Source organism: Pavona decussata, unplaced genomic scaffold (genome assembly GCF_977016875.1).
Source record: "Pavona decussata unplaced genomic scaffold, jaPavDecu1.1 SCAFFOLD_133, whole genome shotgun sequence".
Lineage (NCBI taxonomy): Eukaryota > Metazoa > Cnidaria > Anthozoa > Scleractinia > Agariciidae > Pavona > Pavona decussata.
The window spans coordinates 4005850-4015000 of NW_028145546.1; the positions used below are offsets into that span (position 1 = coordinate 4005850).

Sequence of the window (9151 nt, forward strand, 5' to 3'; positions counted from 1 at the left end):
AACGAAACATAGACGGGAAAAGTTTTGAACATCGCTAAGGACAAATTGTCTTAATACTTGCAAACCAGAATAGCTTTCAAATTTGGGCGTGGGTTGTACATATATCATGTTCTAGATGCTTTCCGGCACTCAGACAGATGTCTTGTCCTGTGTAACACTGTATATGGGCGTGGAGTTTAGTACTCTGCCGGTTGAACAAGGTCACAAGAAACAACATTGCAAGTTCGACAATTTTGCAACAGTAAGAAAGTAAAAGATATTCAAATATCAAGTCAATGTTAACCAAACTTTCCTGAAACAATCCGTATTTCGCGGCAATCTAAAAACGTTTCTTCTTCTGTTGCAAAATTTTGTCTTAAATTGCAATGTCGCTTCGATATTTCTTAAGTCACCTTCACTCGGTAAACTAAGGTTTTGAATCTCGTGTTGTCAAATAGGATTTTGCGTCTTAAACGTTGCAAAAACGAAAAAAGAAAAGGAAAGAAACAGTTTCTCAGCATGTTTGAAAACCTTATTTGCATGCAATGTTTATTCACGCCAACTTGTATTTGACAACACAAGTTTGCAAACTTTATTTAGCCTTGTGAAGATGACTTTAGATTGTTAAAGCATAAGCCATCTCGGAAATGAAACTTCACTAAAACAAACATTTCGTTAAAAATTTCAAACTTTCGGTTTTTGAATTGTCCAGAAATTAAACAAAAATTGACAGTTGCTTGAAGTTTCTTTCTGACATGATTTATGTTTATCTGGCGGGCAAAATTTGTAGGGTAACTCTTTGAATTTTTTGTGAGCGAGAAATGTTCAAAGAGTATCCCGTTAATTTTTGGCCAAATTTGTTGCCAGGGGAAACGCTGTGCAAATTTTACCAAATTTTCCCGCCAAAAGACTTAGTATATATAGGAAAAGTTTTTCTTCACACCTTGTAATTAATTTTTACTTAATTAATTAACTAAAATTATTCATTGTATAAGACAAAGAAAATAAAAAACATAATAAAAATGAAACAGTTGTTTGCTGGAGTGTGACTTTTATTGTGAATTAAGTTCTTTAATTATATTTTTATTCTTAAGCTTACTTACTCAATGCAATACAAAATAAAAGTTGGCTTTGAAAAATTAAAAAAAAAAACGGCGCATGCGTATTTTTGGCGTCCGTATTTTTTCTAAGTCTTTTGGCGGGAAAATTCAAAATTTTAAAACAGATGGTAAAGACATGGAAAAATTAAAAAAAAAAAAAAAACAGCGCATGCGTATTTTAAGCGCCCGTATTTTTTCCAAGTCTTTTGGCGGGAAAATTTGACAAAATTAAACAGAAGTTACCATAACAGCAAACGAGAGCCGAAAAAATATTAAGTTACTCAAAATGTAATATTGGACATGTATGCGCTAGTCAATCAAATTTGATTAAAACGATTATGGAATCTTAAACTTTGCTGAAAATTTCCATTTCTAAACAAACTAAATTCGCCAAAAATGTCTTTCAATTGATTCATAGAAAAACTATTAGTTTTCTAAACTCCGCAAACGCAAAATAAACACGAAGACGCACTATAAACAAGATTTTTCCGTGAAAAACCCAGTTTCACTTATTTGTTGCTATAACGAGGGAATCAAATATATTAGTGAAAATCGTCATTTTCAAAGAATGCATGATTTTAACCGAGATTGCACTTGAAAATATCTTGGCCCGCTAAAAAATAAGCAAAATGTATATTGCAAAGTTTATAACTGACCATAATCACCGGTGAGTACAACGTTTCACGATTTCTTCCATCAAACTCGCCTGTACACTAAAATTTGAATTAAACTTCAAGAAAATCAGAATCCATATATTGAGATGTAGAGTTTTGGCTACGATCGCTTTGGAATGAATTTGTTTATATAAATATCAAGTAATTGTTCAAATGAAATTTTAAAAAAACAGCAACAAAATCAAGTAGATTTACAAATTTCAAAGTGCTGAAGTTGACCAAACCTGTAGACAATTGCAATAATTTAAATTAACGAGCCTCGCAAAAGTTTTCTGACATTGGGGTGGATATTTTCAAATCAATATTTAGCATGGAAGACTTGCTTCGATTACCATCATACTACACCACCTTTTCAACCAATGATCAAATTATATGTTTTCGTTGGTTTCGAAGCAACAGCTGTTACAATAGTAACGAAGAAAGCAGTTGAAGACTTTTCTTATTAGCTAATTATTTGTTGTTGATATCATAAGATGCTTTATTGTAAGGCGTGAATGATAAACTCGTGACTGGACCCAAGCGTGGTATGCATAAATATTCATTGCACGAGAATAGCAGTGAAATAGACCAGGAAAAACAAAATAAAACTCATGTTCAGAGAACGGGAACAGCGACTTAAACTTTACGGACTTTCAGCCTTCTTATCTAACACCCGAAATGGTTCTTAAACCTAAAACTCGCTGGAACATCAAAACGAATTATCATTCTAAACGCCTCGCAATTGAAAAGTAAAATCTGCAGTTTTGAATGCAAATTACAAGCTTCCGACTTATTTTAGCCGTTTTAAAACACAAATAACTTGACATCGCAGCCACCAAAGAAGCTCAAGGTACTTTTAGAATGTTTTGCTGTGATAAAAGACCTTTGGACCGAAACGAGAAAGTTTTATTTTCCTTGCGATTTTAACAAAAAAATCCCGCAATAAGTAACATGAGTCCATGCTATATTTACTTCAAAACGCCGGCTCTTATAGATTTTTTCTAATTTCGCCAACAAGTTGGCTAAATCCTGAAAGTTTCGTTGTAAAGTGTTTAGCTAGATTTCTAGATAATCGACGTTATTTAAAATGAAGTACTTGGTGACACCGTTGCTATGGTAACAGCTATTGCTTGGAAACTAACAAAAACATAAAATTTGATCATAGGATGAATAGGTGGTGTAGTATGACGGACATCAAAGCAAACCATGCGAAACATTGATTTGAAAAGATCTACCCCAATGTCAGAAAAACAGTGGCGAGCCTCCTTAAACCGAAAATGCCTCAGCTATAAAATTAATAGTTTCGTTCACGTAGAAAATAACATTTCGCTCTGTTCTTTTACGAAATCCAGGAAATGTGGCTTGCCGAAGAGTGAAAATGTCTTAAAGCGATAAACAAAATACAAAAATGTGTTAAAAATTCACGTGAAAAATTAAATGATAATGGGGCTCTTTGATATAGTGCGTCTTCGTGTTTTGCATAAAATTCGTTTCACCGAAGAAATAAAGTTCGATCTTTGTCGGCTTTTGAAAAAAGAATAATTCTTATGTTCTACCTTGACTAAATAAGTGCTTGACTTGCTCTTGTTCCCATGCTTGTGTTGGTAACACTTGTCATCTACAAAGCGTCCTGAAAATTAAGCAAAATATTCAATTAGAAAGTTAATTTTAATCACGTTTTTTTTTATATCGGTTCAGTCTGTGACAAGGCAATCATTAAAGGTTCAAAATCTTTTGCTTTCGTGACGAAAATATTAAAAAAAAAAAGTTGTCTCTTCGACATGCTATTGACTTTTTGCTCAACAGGGATGCAATTGAATGCATGTAACAGTTGGTTTAACTACGTATAAACCTTTGGTACGCGAACGGCCAAATGTAATGTAAGGAAATTCTTGGATTGACAGTCTTCTCATTTAGTTACTCGTATCCTACTAATTTCTGTTTTGATTTGATTTTTGAATTTTTAACCTTTTGTTTCTTAGTACATTTAAAATTAGTTGTTTTTGGTGGTTCGCCCTGCATGGGGTCTTCTACTCTTTTGCGTACCTCAAATGGCCTGGTTTTTATTATTATTATTATTATTATTATTATTATTATTATTATTATTATTATTATTATTATTATTATTTTATGTGCCATAAACTGTAAAAGATATTTCGGTCAAACGACACTAAGTCTAATCAGGAACTTAGAGTCAATTGAACTACAAGTTGCTAGACAAAAACATGCGAAACTCGGCGACGGCATAAATGGGATAAGTTCTTTGGCGGGAAAAATCAAAATTTTCAAACAGACATAAACGGTATATAAAAAAAACGGCGCATGCGTATTTGAAGCGCCCTTTGTTTTTGTAAGTCTTTTGGCGGGAAAATTAGACAAAACTGAACAGCAGTTACCCTAATAACGAACGAGAGGCAAAAATGTTAAGTTTGCGCAAAACTTTATAATCTTGAACATGCGTTAGTCAGTCAAATTTGATTCAAACATGGACGATTGTGGTATCTTAAACTTCTCTGAAAAAATCCATTTCTAGACAAACTAAGTTTGCCAAACACGTCTTGCAATTGATTTAAAGAAAAACTGTTACGTTTTCTAAACTTCCCAAATGCAAAACGAACACGAAGACTCACTATAAACAAGAACTTTCCATGAAAAACCTAGTTTCATTTACTTGTTGTTGTAATGAGCGAATCAAATAGATTGGCGTGTGGCTTATCGGGAAAATCTTCATTTTAAAATCCAAGATTGCACTTGAAAATGTTTTGGCCTGCTAAAAAATAAGCAAGATGCATATTTAAAAAGTTTATAACTGACTATAATCACCAGAGGGGAATAATTTTCACGATTTTTTCATCAAACCCGGCTGTAAACTAAAATTCGAAATTAAACTTTACTTGAAGTGACCTATAATTGCGAGAAAATTCGAATCTTGTGTGCATCGACACGCAGAATTTTGCTAACAGTAGCCCTCTTTCTCTTTCTCTTGGAAAGAAAACGACTGCTACGTAGGCTGAGAACTCTCTTTCTTAAAATCTCGCAAAATTTTGAATTGACCGCATACCCGAAACAATTTCGGAAGAATGACCCTTAATTGAAACTAACACTTATTTTCTAGACTTCAGAGTGCATTTTAGACGATTTAACCCAAGTGAACAGAAATACCATTTGCCGCTCGAAAATTTGGTCTACTGTCCAAAATCAAGTCGTTTTGTCAAGAAATTTACATTTGCGAGCGAGTGGAACTTCCCTCACTGCGCTTCATGGGCTACTCTTTTCAAATTTCATTTTCATTTTATTTTATGTTCCTTTAAAACTCCATTTTGACATTACATGATGCTTCATACTAACGAGATTTCGAAAATTTCCCCATTTTTCTTAGGGCCGAGACACACGTTGTAACACTGAGGCTAACATTGGAAAAATTATCGCGCGCAAGAAAGTTGTAGCGTGTGATGAAAGGAACCTCTACTCTTCCACGATGGAAAACAACAACCTCTTTCTCTACAATAAAATATCCACTTTTTCAATCAAGCTTTGAAATTTAAACACCATTTTCAACAAATTAACGTCAATTTATTGGAAAGAGTGGAAGTTCTCTTTAACCATATGAACATCTTCATCATTCTCCTCGGTCGGAATTGTTGGGTTGAACATTTTCTGGTATCGACCTACCATAACGTGTAACGCTACGAGCAGTGTCAGCACGTGTTAGAATGGACTGATATCAAAACCAAAAATTCGATGTCATTGACATTAGGTATCGATACTCACGAGAAAAAAAATATCGTTCTTATAGGTCACGAGAAAAGAGAGCGTGGAAGTCATTTATGACCAGGTAAAAGCGTTACGCGTTGTTATAGAGTAACTTAATATTTAATCACGATGCAAGCTTAATATTGTAAGATTCCTACGCTTCGAATTTTCAAGAGCCGTGAACTTCGAAAACCATCCTCAGCAACTTAACTCATGCCTCTGAAACAGCTGTGCGCTCAGTCAGCTTCCGATGTCAATAGAATTTGCGCGGCGCATTCGTAAAGTAAAACCAAACATTAACGTGTAAAGGCGTCTACCAGATCAGTGCACTGGTATTAATACCTGGTCTTTTCACGCAATGATACTTCATGTTGAATAACGTCTTCTAGATATAATTTTAGAACAAGACAAGGTATCGAGCACCAACAAACTTACTCTTACGTAATCTTACCCTGCTTGGTGGCACGTTTCAAATTAAACAATATAAAATTGCTGTTTAAATGGCCTAGTACTTCTGTCACTCTTGTCACATGTTGTCAAGCAATTAAAATACTTACTTTTTTGTCGACAATCATTTATGTTGTCTTTAAATTGTACTTTTGATTAACTCCACTAGATTGCATTCACCGTTTGCCCTAAAATTAAAATCACTTTTGATTAATATTTTTTACATGACTTTTTACTAGCCCTGGAGAGATCACAGTGACACTGTAGTCATTATCGTTTTTCCTTCTAAATGAGCATGCCCGCGCTGTATAGGGCAAGCTCTAAAACTGCTGAATGGATGGAAAAATCTCAAATCATATTTCGACAAAAGTCCTAACGCTTCGCAGCTCAATACATAGTTTTGCCGGAATCTAAGATTGGTTTAAACCAGTCTTGAACCAGCGGTAAGAATTCGCGCGCTTTTCATTAAATCAGGTTTATCTGTAGTACGGTTTATGATTGTTCGGGGTTCTAGTAACATGTCCTCCGAAATTTCAATACCTGTTAGCATTCCTGGGAACATTTCCGATGCATCCGGTGAGCAATCCACGCTTGTTACAAAAGAAATTAAGTTTCTACAGGAAAACCTCTCCGAAGAACGCGTTGACAACGATTACGTATACGGTTTTTGGGAGGGTTCCGAGGAACGAAAGGAAGAGTTCCTTGAACAATTCACCGCGTTAAATTCCACCTGTTTTGTGCGATCAAAGACAGACCCAAAGACAGAAGCCAAGGGAAGCAGCCTTCACAGAAGCCAAGGAAATATATCTCCGGAAGCATGTGTCGAAACGGTATATTTTATTTCATTTATTGTTGTTCTTGTTACCCTGTGTGTGGTGGGGCGGAAACGTCTAAGAAGGGATGTGCCACCAAAGCTGTCAATGCCTAAAACTGTGCAGGAAAGAAGTTTCTCGCCTCCTCTACCCTCTTGTGTCGAAAGACAAAAGATTGCAATGTTGGCATTGAAGTCGTTTGGTCGAATGCCGTTTATAGAGTGCGGCCAAAGAAAATTTTCATGTTTATTTATAAATTTTGAGTGGCAAATCCCCTAATTAAATAGGCTATACTGATATGCAAATAATCTAAAAAAAAGAGTAATAATCTAAAAAAAAGAGTAAGGCTGATTAATATTTTCCAATATTTTGAAAGGCACGGTATGTTTGAGACTAACCCTGTGGCAAGATACGTGACACTTTTAAACAGTTACAATAGATGCCTGAAAAACATAGGCTAAAGTTACATGAACAAAAACGTTACGATTTGAAATACTACTGATAGACAGGTATAATAAAAAAAGCAAAATAGCTAACGTTACAACGTGGAAGACGAAAACAAAATACGCCACAATGAGTGTTATACATAACTTAGGAAGATGAAAGACGGGAAAAATGTTCATGTCTCATCTCTCCTATTAAGACCTAAGGGTTCAATAGTTTGACCTCTGTCGATGAGGTATGCCTCTCTAGCTTTGCGTACACTGTCTTCACTGTCACGATTAGATTTGATGAGTTCGAGAGGAATAAGTAGCATGTCAGAAGCGTTATGGTTATTTTGAAAGAAAATGTTCTGAGACTGTCGGGTGGGTTAAGTCGCCGTTTTGTTTCCCCTATTTTCTTTCTTTTTTTTTTTTTTGCTGATTAGATCCTTCACTACAGGATCCGGTATTATGTATCACTAAATATACCCAAAGAAAACATTTCGATTTCACTTTAAAACCCCGGCCCCTGATTTGCCAACCTAACCTCTATCTTAGAGAATAACAAGGTAAGGACTATCAGTTACTTCGCTTAAAATTTTCACAACTGTTTAATTAATCACCTTCAAATGTAGGGCCATTTGACATTGCTGATGTATGCCATTTGTGCTGACGGAACAACTTGTGAGTTTCACTGAGAAAACAAGGATGGTAATATGCTGCTTGCTCCAATGAAATTCTGGAATCTCTTGTAAACATTTCTCCTAAAAATTTAGAACAAAATATAGGTATAAATTGATGGGATTAAAGATTATCAATGGGGCTTTTTGAGATTTTCTTAGACCTTTGGGGGAGAGGAGTAGGGAAGATGCCTCCTTCTCACCAGCACCGTCACTCCCCCCCCTCCCCCCTCTAGAGTATTAACTTTTACCAAAACCAATGACCGGCCACGAAAGTTACTCTACTTTAACTTGCAACTTGACTTTCATTTCGAAAACTTGTTACGTCGTAGAGAAATTACCTGTAATAGAATGAATGTTCCTTGAACTTTCATTTACGTTAATCCAGCATTGACGAACGTCAGAGCCTTGCTGTCTGCGTCGTTTTGCCTTCAGTGGTGCTTGTTCCCGGGTGCGTGTTTTACAGTCTTGTGGTTCCCTAACACTTTGCAGTTGCCTTGAAGTTCTTTAGGTAGAAATTATACTCCATAAAAGCTCAGAAACAAGGATTTCTGAGATACTAAATGGTTAACTTTGCGAACAGCGCCATGTGCAAGAAGACGAGATATGAATTAAAGATGATCTTTAGCATTATATTTGCAATTCAAATTGAATGATAAGAAATGCAGATGACCGTCAAAGACAATGAGAAACATACAACGATTGAGTGACAAAATGCACGTGCTTCCAGTTTCTTTGCCAGTGCGCTTATGTTGGTGCACGTTTAAAATTGTCCACTGCAAAAAAAGAATTGGCGTGATCTAATGACGTAACTTACGAACACAACTTAGTTTTTAAGAGTTTTTATAAGATCAAATTTTCTATCGTTTTTTTTTTAGATCAGATTCAAAATAGTTTTAGTTGAACATGTTTAACACAACCGCCGTCTAATTTATTGATTTCATCATCATCATCATCATTATTATTATTATTATTATTATTATTATTATTATTATTATTATTATTATTATTATTATTATTATTATTATTATTACGGTGACTTAGCAGGGCCACCGTTTCTTTTAATCTCTTTGGCTTCTAAACACTAGAACTTTTGCAAACCCTCCTTTCGGAACCATTTCAGCCGGCAGGGATTGAGTACTAGAACCAATGTTTGGAACTGGGAACGAAGAAGGACTTTAAATGTGGTCGGCTGCGATGGATGAAAATTTTGCCTTAAAATTCGGCTGAATAACCAAAACGCTTAACAATAATAACTAAAATGTTTCCTAATCGTGATTTTCAAATCCGGTGTCGCTGCAATGT

At 35.2% G+C, this 9151-nt stretch overlaps 1 long non-coding RNA gene across 2 annotated transcripts; it reads right to left on the reverse strand.

Annotated features, from left to right (window-relative positions):
* Positions 1 to 1025: 1025 nt before the first annotated feature.
* On the reverse strand, positions 1026 to 8437 carry LOC146468330 (uncharacterized). 2 transcript variants are annotated; one of them, XR_014867567.1, is made up of 4 exons: positions 8188 to 8437; positions 7790 to 7930; positions 6043 to 6120; positions 1026 to 3362 (listed from the first exon to the last, which is right to left on the reverse strand). It is a non-coding gene; the product is annotated as an uncharacterized LOC146468330 (long non-coding RNA). The 2 variants fall into 2 exon arrangements; XR_014867568.1 differs by lacking the exon at positions 6043 to 6120.
* Between the last annotated feature and the right edge of the window lie 714 nt (positions 8438 to 9151).